Source organism: Macaca mulatta, chromosome 14 (genome assembly GCF_049350105.2).
Source record: "Macaca mulatta isolate MMU2019108-1 chromosome 14, T2T-MMU8v2.0, whole genome shotgun sequence".
In the NCBI taxonomy this organism is placed as follows: Eukaryota; Metazoa; Chordata; class Mammalia; order Primates; family Cercopithecidae; genus Macaca; species Macaca mulatta.
The window spans coordinates 106,872,905-106,884,258 of NC_133419.1; the positions used below are offsets into that span (position 1 = coordinate 106,872,905).

At 35.9% G+C, this 11,354-nt stretch overlaps 1 long non-coding RNA gene across 1 annotated transcript; it reads left to right on the top strand.

Annotated features, from left to right (window-relative positions):
* The first annotated feature begins 114 nt into the window (after window positions 1–114).
* Window positions 115–6,243, top strand: LOC144334600 (uncharacterized). The gene is made up of 3 exons (XR_013404563.1): window positions 115–357; window positions 3,006–3,139; window positions 5,721–6,243. It is a non-coding gene; the product is annotated as an uncharacterized LOC144334600 (long non-coding RNA).
* Window positions 6,244–11,354: the final 5,111 nt, after the last annotated feature.

The window sequence follows — 11,354 nt, forward strand, 5'->3', positions numbered from 1 at the left end:
CTCACAATGGGAATCAAGTCCCAAACCGGTTCCGGGTTAGTGCCCTGGAATTCCGCCCCCTCGTGATTCACCTCCCTCTCTGCGCTCCGTCTGTGGTGCGCGGCTCTGTCAGTCAAGTGGACTCTAGGAAGGGATTGGCTCCTAGTGATCCGCTTGCTGCGCTGTTCCAACTGATTGGGGCACTGGCCGCTGCATCTGCAACTAGTCTCTTGTCCTTGACCTTCACCTGTTAAAAGGGCAAAGAAGAAGTGGGAACCGCGTGCTGCTCCAGTCGGGTTCCTAGACCAGCATCACCTCCTCGACCAGGCTGCGACCTAATTGGCCTCAGCCATTCCTCTAAGACTGCCCGTGCCAAAGGTCTCTGATGACTTCCATATGGCTAAATCTAGGAGTCACTTCTCAGTCCTTATCATGCTATACTTCTCAGAAGACATTTGATTTTTTTTTCTTTTTTTTCTTTTTTTTTTTTTTTTTTTTTTTTTTTTACCATTCTTCACTGTTTCCCCAAATACGTGCTTCTGCTTTCGTCTCTCCCAGTCCTCCTCTATATTCAAGTTTGCAGTTGCTTATTTTCTGCCGTCTCACGTTCAGGTGTTCGTGACTAGTGCACCTTTCTTTCCGCTGACTCTGTCCAGGCCTCTGTGGAGTCACCTGAATTCCATCAATAGCCTCCTAACTGGTCTCGCAACATCCTGTGTGCCGGACTGTAGTTCATTCTTCACCTTGTAGCCAAAATGAGCTGCTTAAAGTTTTTTAGTGGAATCTCACCACTGGTGATACAGTACAAACTCCTTATCGAACCTGAAAAATAAGGCACTTACTTTTCCTTCAAGCTTCATCTCTCAACATCATACCCACTTTTCTTCTTCCTTACCCCATTCCCTTTGCTTCTTTCAGTTCCTGAACTCTACAGTGGCCTAGGAAGGCAGTTGGCATTATTGTGTTTTCTCCCTGTTTCTCCGCTATGCCTAGCATTCATTTTAGAAATTCCTTTCTAAAGGAAGGCTTCCAGAATTATCTCCATTCATCCTCCCTCCACTTCCAAGCTTTCCCTTCCATGTAGGTTTGCCAGATAAAAATAGGACGCTCAGTTAAATTTGAAGTTCAGGTTAAAAGCAAATAATTTTTAATCTGTCCAGTGGAATATTTGGTATCCATATGTTTATTTGCTAAATTTTTAAAAATAAAAATTTTTATTTACTAAATCTGCAAGCCTACTTCAGCGAGCTCTCATCACGGCCTTTCCTCTGACAGCTCTTATCACATATTTTATGTGGGTGGGGCTTTTCTTGTTCACCGTTATGAATAACGCAGTGCCTAGAATGTAACAGACACTCAAAAAAGATTTGGTAAATAAATGGTGGAATATTGTGGACGAATGGTGAATCCTTGCTGGATATTCTTGGAGGAACTCTCTCATAAAATAGGAAGTAATTATGAAATATGCTCTTTAAAATGTAATGATCGGTTTAACCTTACAGATTGTTACTTACGACTTTGTCAGTAAGCATAGACATGCTTGTCAAAGAAGCATGTCTATAGTTTTGCCTATGTAGATCAAAAGAAACTTTTGTAATTTTGGGAAAAATACAAGTTGTATTTTATAATTTTGGATTTTGTTTGTGGTGGGTGGTTTTTGTTTTTTTTTGTTTGTTTGTTTGTTTTTGATGAGTACAGTGAAAAAGTAAGAGAACTAGCTATCCCCATCTTAACCAGACACTTATCAGTTCTGTTCAGAGCCTGTCCACCACTTGAATCTGTTTATTTACCTCAGTAACGGGGACAAGAATGGTAAATCAGTATTAACAAACTTTTGCTTTCATATCATGAACTCTAAGCTTTCCCCAATTAACTTCAGTCTCTTTGCTAATTGAAATATCTTTTTCAAATACCCTCACTATTTCCTCTGAGCTACATCTTGTCTGAGTGGATATGGACCAACAAGGAAGAGTTTGAAAGTAATCCATAATGTTTACTATTAGTACTACATGACCAACCTGTTTGCTGATTTAATATTTCTTAATATTAAGTCCAGGCTAGAGATTTGACCCAGAGGTACTTACACACTTATTTTACAACTATGCTGTCCAACCGTGATAGCCAGATGAGTCATTAGAATGTGACGAGTACAACCAAAAAACTGAATTTTAATTGTATTAATTTTAATTAACTTTAATTTAAAAACTGATATTTGATTCAAGTTACTAGATACTTCTAAGTGTATTTGGAAAATATGGGTTATGTGTATACTTTTTCAATTGTAAACTTTTTGAAATCTAAATATAGATCAAGTATTTCTGATTTAAAAATAGTGTCTGAATTGGGATGTGCTATAAGTGTAAAATATATGCAGGATTCCAAGATTTAGTATGAAAAAAATTAATATCTCACTAATAATTTTTGTGTTGACTATAAGTTGAAATTACAATATTTTGCATAATTGCATTAAGAAAAATATATTATTAAAATTAATTTTACCTGTTTTTAAATTGTTTCCAGCTTTATTGAGGTATGATTGACAAATAAAAATTATATATATAAATGATTATTTGATATACATATACATTGTTAAATGATTACCACAATCAATACATCCACCACCACACATAGTTGCCATTGTGTGGGCGGGGAGCGGGGTGGGGACTGAGAGCACTTAAGATATACTTTCTTACAAAATTTCAAGTAAACAATATAATATTAACTGTAGTCACCATGCCGTATGGCAGATTCCCAGAACTTACTCATTTTAAAACTGGAGGTTTCTTCCCAACCCCCAGCCCTGGCAATACCATTCTGCTCTCTACTTCTTTGAGTTCTAATTTTTTTTCTTTTCTTTTAGAGACAGAGTCTTACTCTATTGACTCTGTTGTCTAGGCTGAAGTGCAATGGAATGTTCACAGCTCACTGCAGCTTAGAACTCCTTGGCAAATGTGATTTTCCCACCTTGCCTAGGACCCCAGGCATCGCTGTCACATCTGGCAATTTTTTTTTTTTTATTGAAACAGGGTCTTGCTGTGTTGCCCAGGCTGACTAGAACTTCCAGCCTCAAGCAGTCCTTCCACCTCGGCCTCGCAAAGTGCTTACAGGTGTGAGCCACCGCATCTGCGTAGAATTCAAGTTTTTGTGATTCCACATATAGGTGAGATCATACAGTATTTGTCTTTCTGTATGTGGCTTATTTCACTTAGTATAACGTCCTCTTGATGCAAATGGCAGAATTTCCTTCATTTTTATGGCTGAGTAATATTCTATTATGTATATGTATATGTATATGTATGTGTATATGTATATGTATATGTATATGTATGTGTATATGTATATGTATACACATATACACACCACAGGTTCTTTATGAACTCATCCATAGATGGACACTTAGGTTATTTCCATATCTTGGCTATTATGAATAATACTGTAATAAAATGGAAATGTAGATATGTCTTTGACATACTAATTTCATTTCCTTATTAATATATACCCAGTAGTGGGGTTGCTGAATTGCTGAATTGTATGGTTACTGTATTTTTAATTTTTTGAGGAACCTCCATGCTGGTTTTCATAGTAGTTGAAAACCACTATGGGAGGTGATTGAAGTATGGGGGTGGGTCTTTCTTGTGCTGTACTCGTGATAGTGAATGTAACAGGCACTCAAAAAAGATGTGGTAAATAAATGATGGAATATTCTGAATAAATAGGAAATCCTTGCTGGATATTCTTGGAGGTACTCTCCCATAAAGTAGTAGTTGTACCAATTTCCATTCCCATCAACAGTGTACAAGGGTTCTCCTTTCGCCACGTCCTCACCAACACTTGTTGTCTTTTTAAAAACTAATAGTCATTCTAACAGCTATGAGGTGACATGTCATGGTGGGTTTGATTTGTATTTCCTTGATGGTTAACGATGTTGATCATCTTTTCATGTACTTATGGGCCATTTGTATGTCTATTTTGTAGAAATGTCTATTTAGATTTTTTTGTCCATTTTTCAATCAGGTTTTTTTTTGCTATTGAGTTATATGAATTCCTTATATATTTTGCATATTGATCTCTCGTCAGATGTATGGTTTACAAGTATTTTTATTCCATAGGTTTCTTTTCCATTTTGTTTTCCACTTTGTTTCCTTTGCTGTACAGAAGTCTTTAAGTTTGATGTAGTACCACTTATTTTTGCTTTCCTTTGTGCTTCAGTGTCTTATCCAAAAAATCATTGCCAAGACCAATGCCAAGGAGATTTTCCTGTATGGTTTCATTTAGGAGTTTTAGAGTGTCAAGTCTTACATTTACATCTTTAATCCATTTCAAGTTAATTATTGTATGTGTTGTAAGATGAGGGTCCAATTTTATTATTTTTCTATATGGATATCCAACATAACAAAAGTTTTCCAACACCATTTATTGAAGAGACTATCCTTTTCACATTGCATATTGTATATATTCATTGACACCCATATCAAAGATTAGTTGACTGTATGCGAGTGGATTTATTTCTGGCTTCTCCATTCTGTTCCATTGGTATGTGTGTATGGTTTTATGCTAGTACCATACATTTTGATACTGTATCATTGTAATACAGTTTGAAATGAGGAAGTGTTGTGCCTCCAACTTATTTCTTTAGCTAATTGTGGTTTTTTTATTTTTTTAAATGTGGCTAATAGAAAATTTGAACTTATATGTTGATGTGGTTTGTCTGTGTCCCCACCCACACCTCATCTTGAATTGTAATTCTCACAATTCCCACATGTTGTGGGAGGAACCCAGTGGGAGGTGATTGAAGTATGGGGGTGGGTCTTTCTTGTGCTGTACTCGTGATAGTGAATGTAACAGACACTCAAAAAAGATGTGGTAAATAAATGATGGAATATTCTGAATGAATGGTAAATCCTTGCTGGATATTCTTGGAGGTACTCTCCCATAAAATAGGAAGTAATTATGAAATATATGCTTTAAAATGTAATGATCGGTTTAATCTTACAGATTGTTACTTATGGCTTTGTCAGTGAGTGGAGACATGCTTGTCTATGCTTACTCATGTGAGTCTCATGAGATCTAATGGTTTTAAAAATGGGAGTTTCCCTGCACAAGCTCTCTCTTCTCTTGTCTGCCACCATGTGAGACATGCCTTTCACCATCTGCCGTGATTGTGAGGCCTCCCAAGCCACATGGAACCATAAGTCCATTAAGCCTCTTTCTTTTGGAAATTGCCCAGTCTCAGGTATATCTTTATCAGCAGTATGAAAATGGGCTAATACATATGTCTTTCATTTTATTTCTATCAAATGCTGTTCTAAACTGCCTGGCCACAGACAGGCAGGAATATAATTAACTAAAATATTCTTATTTCATTGCTTATTATGTAACAAAAGAGAAGGGAAAATATCACTTTACTTCTGCTGTCTCCAAATGCAGTTTACTTAAGAAAAAAAAATAACTCAGTGAACATATTATAACCCCTGTTGTACAATAACTATGCTTATCGGGTTTTGCTATTGACTTTTTTCATTTTTGCCTTTGCAAATGCTGTTTTGTCTTCCTGCAATGCCCTGCTCCCTCCTTTTCTTGTCCTTATGACATATTCTTATTTTCTTCAAAACTCACTCTTCCTTGACAATCTTAGAACAGATCAATTTTTCAATTTTCATAACAGTTTTAGACATATATATATATTCTATTTAGATATCATACTGTACTTCTAACCGTTTTTTTTTTTTTTTTTTTTTGAGATGGTGTCTTGCCTTGTCACCCAGGCTGGAGTACAATGGCGTGATCTCAGTTCACTGCAACCTCTGCCTTCCGGGTTCAAGCAATTCTCCTGCCTCAGCCTCCCAAGTAGTTGAGATTAAAGGCATGTGCCACCATGCCTGGCTAATGTTTGTATTTTTAGTAAATACGGGGTTTCACCATGTTGGCCAGGCTGGTCTCGAGCTCCTGACCTTATGATCTGCCTGCTTCATCTTCCCAAAGTTCTGGGATTACAGGCATGAGCCACTGCACTTGGTCCTTTTTACCGTTTTATTGCCAGCACCTAGCATATTACCTGGCACCTAGTCTGACAAATATATATTTGCTGAATTTAACAGAATACTAGACAAAGTAAAACTCACTCTGTTTTGTTTTCTGTAGTGTTCCATCAAAGCGCTTACAATTTTTGTTACCCATCAGGTAAATTACAGTGGTTTGTAAATAACATTGAAAGCTTTCAACAGCAAATTGTGTGTTTCTAAAAAATTTATGTTGAGTGGAAAACCAGTATGGTACCTCTAGAAATTGTTGCAATTATTTTCCTTTAGTTTTTTTGCCCCATATAAATGGTAAAAATAGGAAATGTTGGGACACTAGTTATGTTTGTATGGTAATCATTATAGCAAGAAGTAGGGATGACAGATTGAAGTTTCAAAGACCAATCTGCTATCTTGAGAAGTCAAATGGGTCCTGACACTCCAACTAGCATAAAGTGTAGTTAGGTTGCCAGTTTTGTTTATAGTGGGAGATTGGCCAAACTTTGGTTTCTACTGGAACAGCCTATGTAATGAGATGGGCCAGTCATGATTAGGAGAATTATTAACAATTCTTTTTAGAAAATCATGTTATCTTCATTATGGTGTACGTATACAGGCAATGTCCTATGGAAGAAACAAATCAAGTACAAATCTGTGCTTGCAATTTAGAACATGTGTCCTAGTGACTTTCTACTTGGAGCTCATTTTGAAAAATCACTTTTTGTATATCTCTCCTGTTTGGTAGTCAAAAAGGCTTCTTTGTAGAACAATAATTTTAGTATTTCTGTAGTATGATCACCTGTTTCTTTGAGTCTCCTAAGGAATGAATTTTATTTATGCAAAATAGCCTATGTTTTACATCACCCCATGCCAAATGCACTCTGAATATTTAGTGAAAGTGGATCCAGCTGTTTTTGTATGATGATGTATCAACAGAAAAACAGATGCACACATTGTTAGTAGTAAAGACTATGCATGTTGTTGTCTCTATTTGAGAAATTACTGTCTTTTTGTAACTTTGTTTGTGTTTATTTGCATGTATTCTTGATTTCCTTTTTATAAGAATTTCACAGATTTTTTTAATTGGAAGCTTTTCATTCACTGGCCATATCTCTTAACTCATTTAATAAATATTGAATATTATTCTGTGACAAGCACTGATATATGGCCTTCTTATGTATTAATCTATTTAACTATTATAACAGTCCTATGTGGGAAGACTACTAGCATTCTTCACATTTTTTTCGATGAGGAAACTGAGTCTAAGAGATATTAAGTATCTTTCCAATGTTGCACAGTTAGTAAGTGGCAGAGGTGGAGTTTAAACCCCAATGGTCTGTGCACTTAAAACCTTATACTGTACCATCACTTAAAATGGATGTGATTGATACCCTCAAGAAGATTACATTAGAGGTGACCAAAAGGCATGAAAGGTTTTAGTGGAGTAAGAGGACAACAGAACTCCCTTCACAATCCACAATCTTTTTTCTAAAATTTGTTGACTGTGTTGTAAGCTGTCAAAGGAAGGGATCTTGTTGTTAATCTTTGTTTTATCTCCAGCACCTAGCATTGACCTTGCATTTACTATCTATTACAAAAAAATAGAATTCAGGTTATGGAATGGATAATGATTATATAATTACTTAGAATAGTAGCCTCACTCGGTTAATCCATCATTGTTTAGCAGCTGACTGAGAGCTCTTTCATCCCACATTGTTCATTGCTTTTAGTTCACTTCTTTATCAATTTTCATGGAACACCTAGCCCTAAATACCAAAGACTGTGTTGTCTATAAGCAATGTTCTTGATTTTTCTATTTAGTTGATTTGTGGAGAGTAAAAGAGTCTGTGATCAATACACAATAACAGCAATGAAATGTAAATGGAATCCTAAGATTGCTAAGAAAAGTTGCCTTTCATTTAACTTATGTTGAACTCATTTAAATTTTTTAAATGCAAGAGCTATGATTCCTGGCAAGGCTTTTTGGGTTGTTCAGCAATAGAAACAATATGTATAAATGTTTTGCTGAAGAGGAAAAGGCAAAAGAAACAACAATCCCAATGCCTTGTGAGGCTGAGGCGGGAGGATCATTTGAGGCCAGGAATTTGAGACCAACCTGGGCAACATAGTAAAACCTCCTCTCTACAAAACATTTCAAAAGTAGCTGGGTGTGATGGCATGTACCTGTAGTCCTAACTATTCAGGAGACTGAGGTGAGGGCAAGGGGGTAGGATCACTTAAGCCCAGGAATTTGAAGCTACAGTGAGTTATGATCAAGTCATTGTACTCCAGCCTGAATGACAGAGCAAGACCCTGTCTCTTAAAAAATAAAAGTAATATAATAATATTCTGGTTCCTGATTATAAGTTTAAAAGTAGATGAGAATATAATGTATTTAATGTAATATATGAAAGCCTCTCAAAACCCCAAGAGATATTTTTACTCCTTTTGGTGGCCCTTAATTGCCAATTATTCTACTATATTTTGTTCTAAAAATAAACAAAAAAGATTCTGCTCTTCCTTCTGCAATAATATTGGATGTTAAATTTTAACAGGTCATAAATGAAAGCTGTTTTTATATGTATTTAAGATAAAAGCCTGATTTTTAATAACAAAAATAACTTTTGTTCTACTTTGTGTATTTTTCCTCTTTGTTTTTCTACTTTTTAGGCATGTTTTCCAGTTTAAAATGCAGTAAAGTGTGTCTCATGTCATCTGTGTCTTAGTGCTAGAGACGTTCTAATATATTTTACATATTGATAGTACTGGCTCTCCCTCCTTCCTGGGGGATGAACAGGGCTTTATTTTAATACAATTTGGAAATGGTGTCAGAATTCAAGGTTTTATTACTATAGCAACAGAGAATAATGGAAAGACTAACTGTCAAACATTCAATGTTGCCATAGTGACAATCAGTTGCTTTACAGATATGTTTACTATTCCATTATGGTCAGTTTTTCAAATATGCTCATCTATATGAATGCTCAAAAAGGGGAGAAAAAGTTCAGAATCATTTAAGAAAGAAGGAAGCTCCTCAAGAGATGAAAGTAATTTGTTTCACTGCCCATTATTTAATAAGAAACTCACAGAATCCACAAAAAAGGATATAAAAGAAATAGAAATTCACATTTCTGTCCTAATAAGTATTCTTCCTATTTGCAATCAGGGAAATTGAAGCATGGAGTTTAAGGCCTGTCTGTATTGTCACTTCATGCTATTTCAAATCATTTTCTCAAAGCTTCTGAAAATAAGGGATTCTGCCATATTGAAATGGAAAAAAATTTCCCTTCTTAAGCAATACCATTGAGGGCACATGCCTGCCAAACAATTGTACTGACCCTAGAGAAAATCCTTAAAGCAAGCAATAGTTTATTCTTGTCTATCTGATTGTCTTCCTTTTCCTTTCAGAAGCCTCCTTCCCTTGCTGACAAAACATTCTCATTATAGTAACCCATCAAGACTGTTAGTGCTATACAACTTCCTAGTGACCTTGTTTCATACCTGTCTCTTCCTCTTTCCATAATTATTTTCACTAGACTAAACCCAGGGAGGACATGGGTGATGCTCATTTTCACCATTGAAAATGTAGTTTTTAGCACAATGCCCACCACATTATTATGTAGGACATAATAAATATTAGTTGAATGAATAAACTTCCATTAAAGGATATCCTTTGTTTCAGTCTCTCTAAGGCTCTACCAGATGACCAAAACACTAAACTCAAGGTGTTGTGTAAATAAGCGGCAATGGCCTAATGAGTCACTTTTTTCAAAGTACAAACTACTTTAGAAATGACTGGTGTTTTCTGATTCATCTGGGAGGTGGTTGTTGAGAAGTCAAGATGCACTTATTCTGTGGATGTAATTTGCTAAATGGTAGTTAAGTTTCTGGATTGACCAGCCAAACTATATGTAATGCAAACTGTGCCTGGGCTATAAATACAATAGTACCACTTTAATAATTTCTAATTCCTTTCATAAAATTATTTCAGTTCTTCAAAATGAACCGCCATCTCCAATTCAGGATTTCAGGAGCTTATCTCTACCAGCCAAGAATGGTATTTCTGGCAACAGGAAACATTCCCAGGTGCCACTAATTTGTGGCTAATTATACTTCTGTGGTAGGAAGGATAACACCCCCTGAAAGGTGTCTAAGTCTCAATTCCCAAAACACGTAAATATGTTACCTTACATGGCATAATGGACTTTTCACATGTGATTAAGGATCACATGATGGACAAATTATCCTAGATTATGTTGTTGGGCCAATTTAATTGCAAGGTTCTTGTAGGTAAAAGAGGGAGGAGGAAAGTGAGTGTCAGAGCAATGGCTGTGTGAGAAGACTCCACCAACCAGTGCTGGTACGGAAAAGGCAGTAAGGGGCCCATGAGCCAAGAATAGGGGGAAGCCTTTCGAAGCTGAAAAAGTAAGGAAGTTGATTTTAACCCAGTGGCTCCAAGTTTGGACTTCTGACCTCCAGAACCGTAAGATGATACATTTGTGTTGTTTTAAGCCACTATGTTTGTGTTGTTTGTTACAGCAGCAATAAGAAACTAATACAACTTACAGATCTATTTAAGGGAAATGAGTTTTCAAAGAGCAAAATTCTGAGATGCTTTGGATTTAGCCTACTTAACACTCAGTTACAAACCCCTAGCTCACCCACTACAGCTATCTTTATTTTCTAGTGGGCAAAAGAACTCCAATCATATCGAGGAGGAAAAAACTAAAGATAATAATGAGAAACAGCAATAATAAAAAGACAAAAAAAAAAAGTAAAAATTTCACAAATACATTAATTAATAAGAATCAAAAACCCCAACTAGGTTAAATCAACACAGATGATTCAGTAATAATTATTTTTTCTCTGGAAAATTTTGGGGATTCTAATGATCTGCATATCCATGAACACAGAGGGACTTTGACGTGTTGTCAAGCATTTTATGCAGTCTGATTCTAAGTGAACTTATGATGTGTTAGTTTTAGTTTATGAGCATCAAATTTTATTATTCCTTAAAGGACTCCCTTGGAAGGTAACTCAGAATTAGCCCTCATCCATACAAAAAATTAAAGTCTTTGAAATGAACTTGCAAGAACTAAAAAAATAGCCCTTGGTTTGGAACACCTCCAGTGCAAACAGTAGGAAACCAAACTTTGAGAAACAGTGCGTAATCATTCTTCCTGCAAGTCTTGTATAATGAGTTGGAGACAAAATCCCATTGTGGCATAAGATAAAGAGTGGTTGAAGGGAGGTAGAAAAAAAAGTGTTTAACATGTTTATTCTCAAGAGATGATCACACTCATTAGGTAGATCACTGTAAAATGATTCTTTTTCTTGGGACACTTGAGTTTGAGCTTT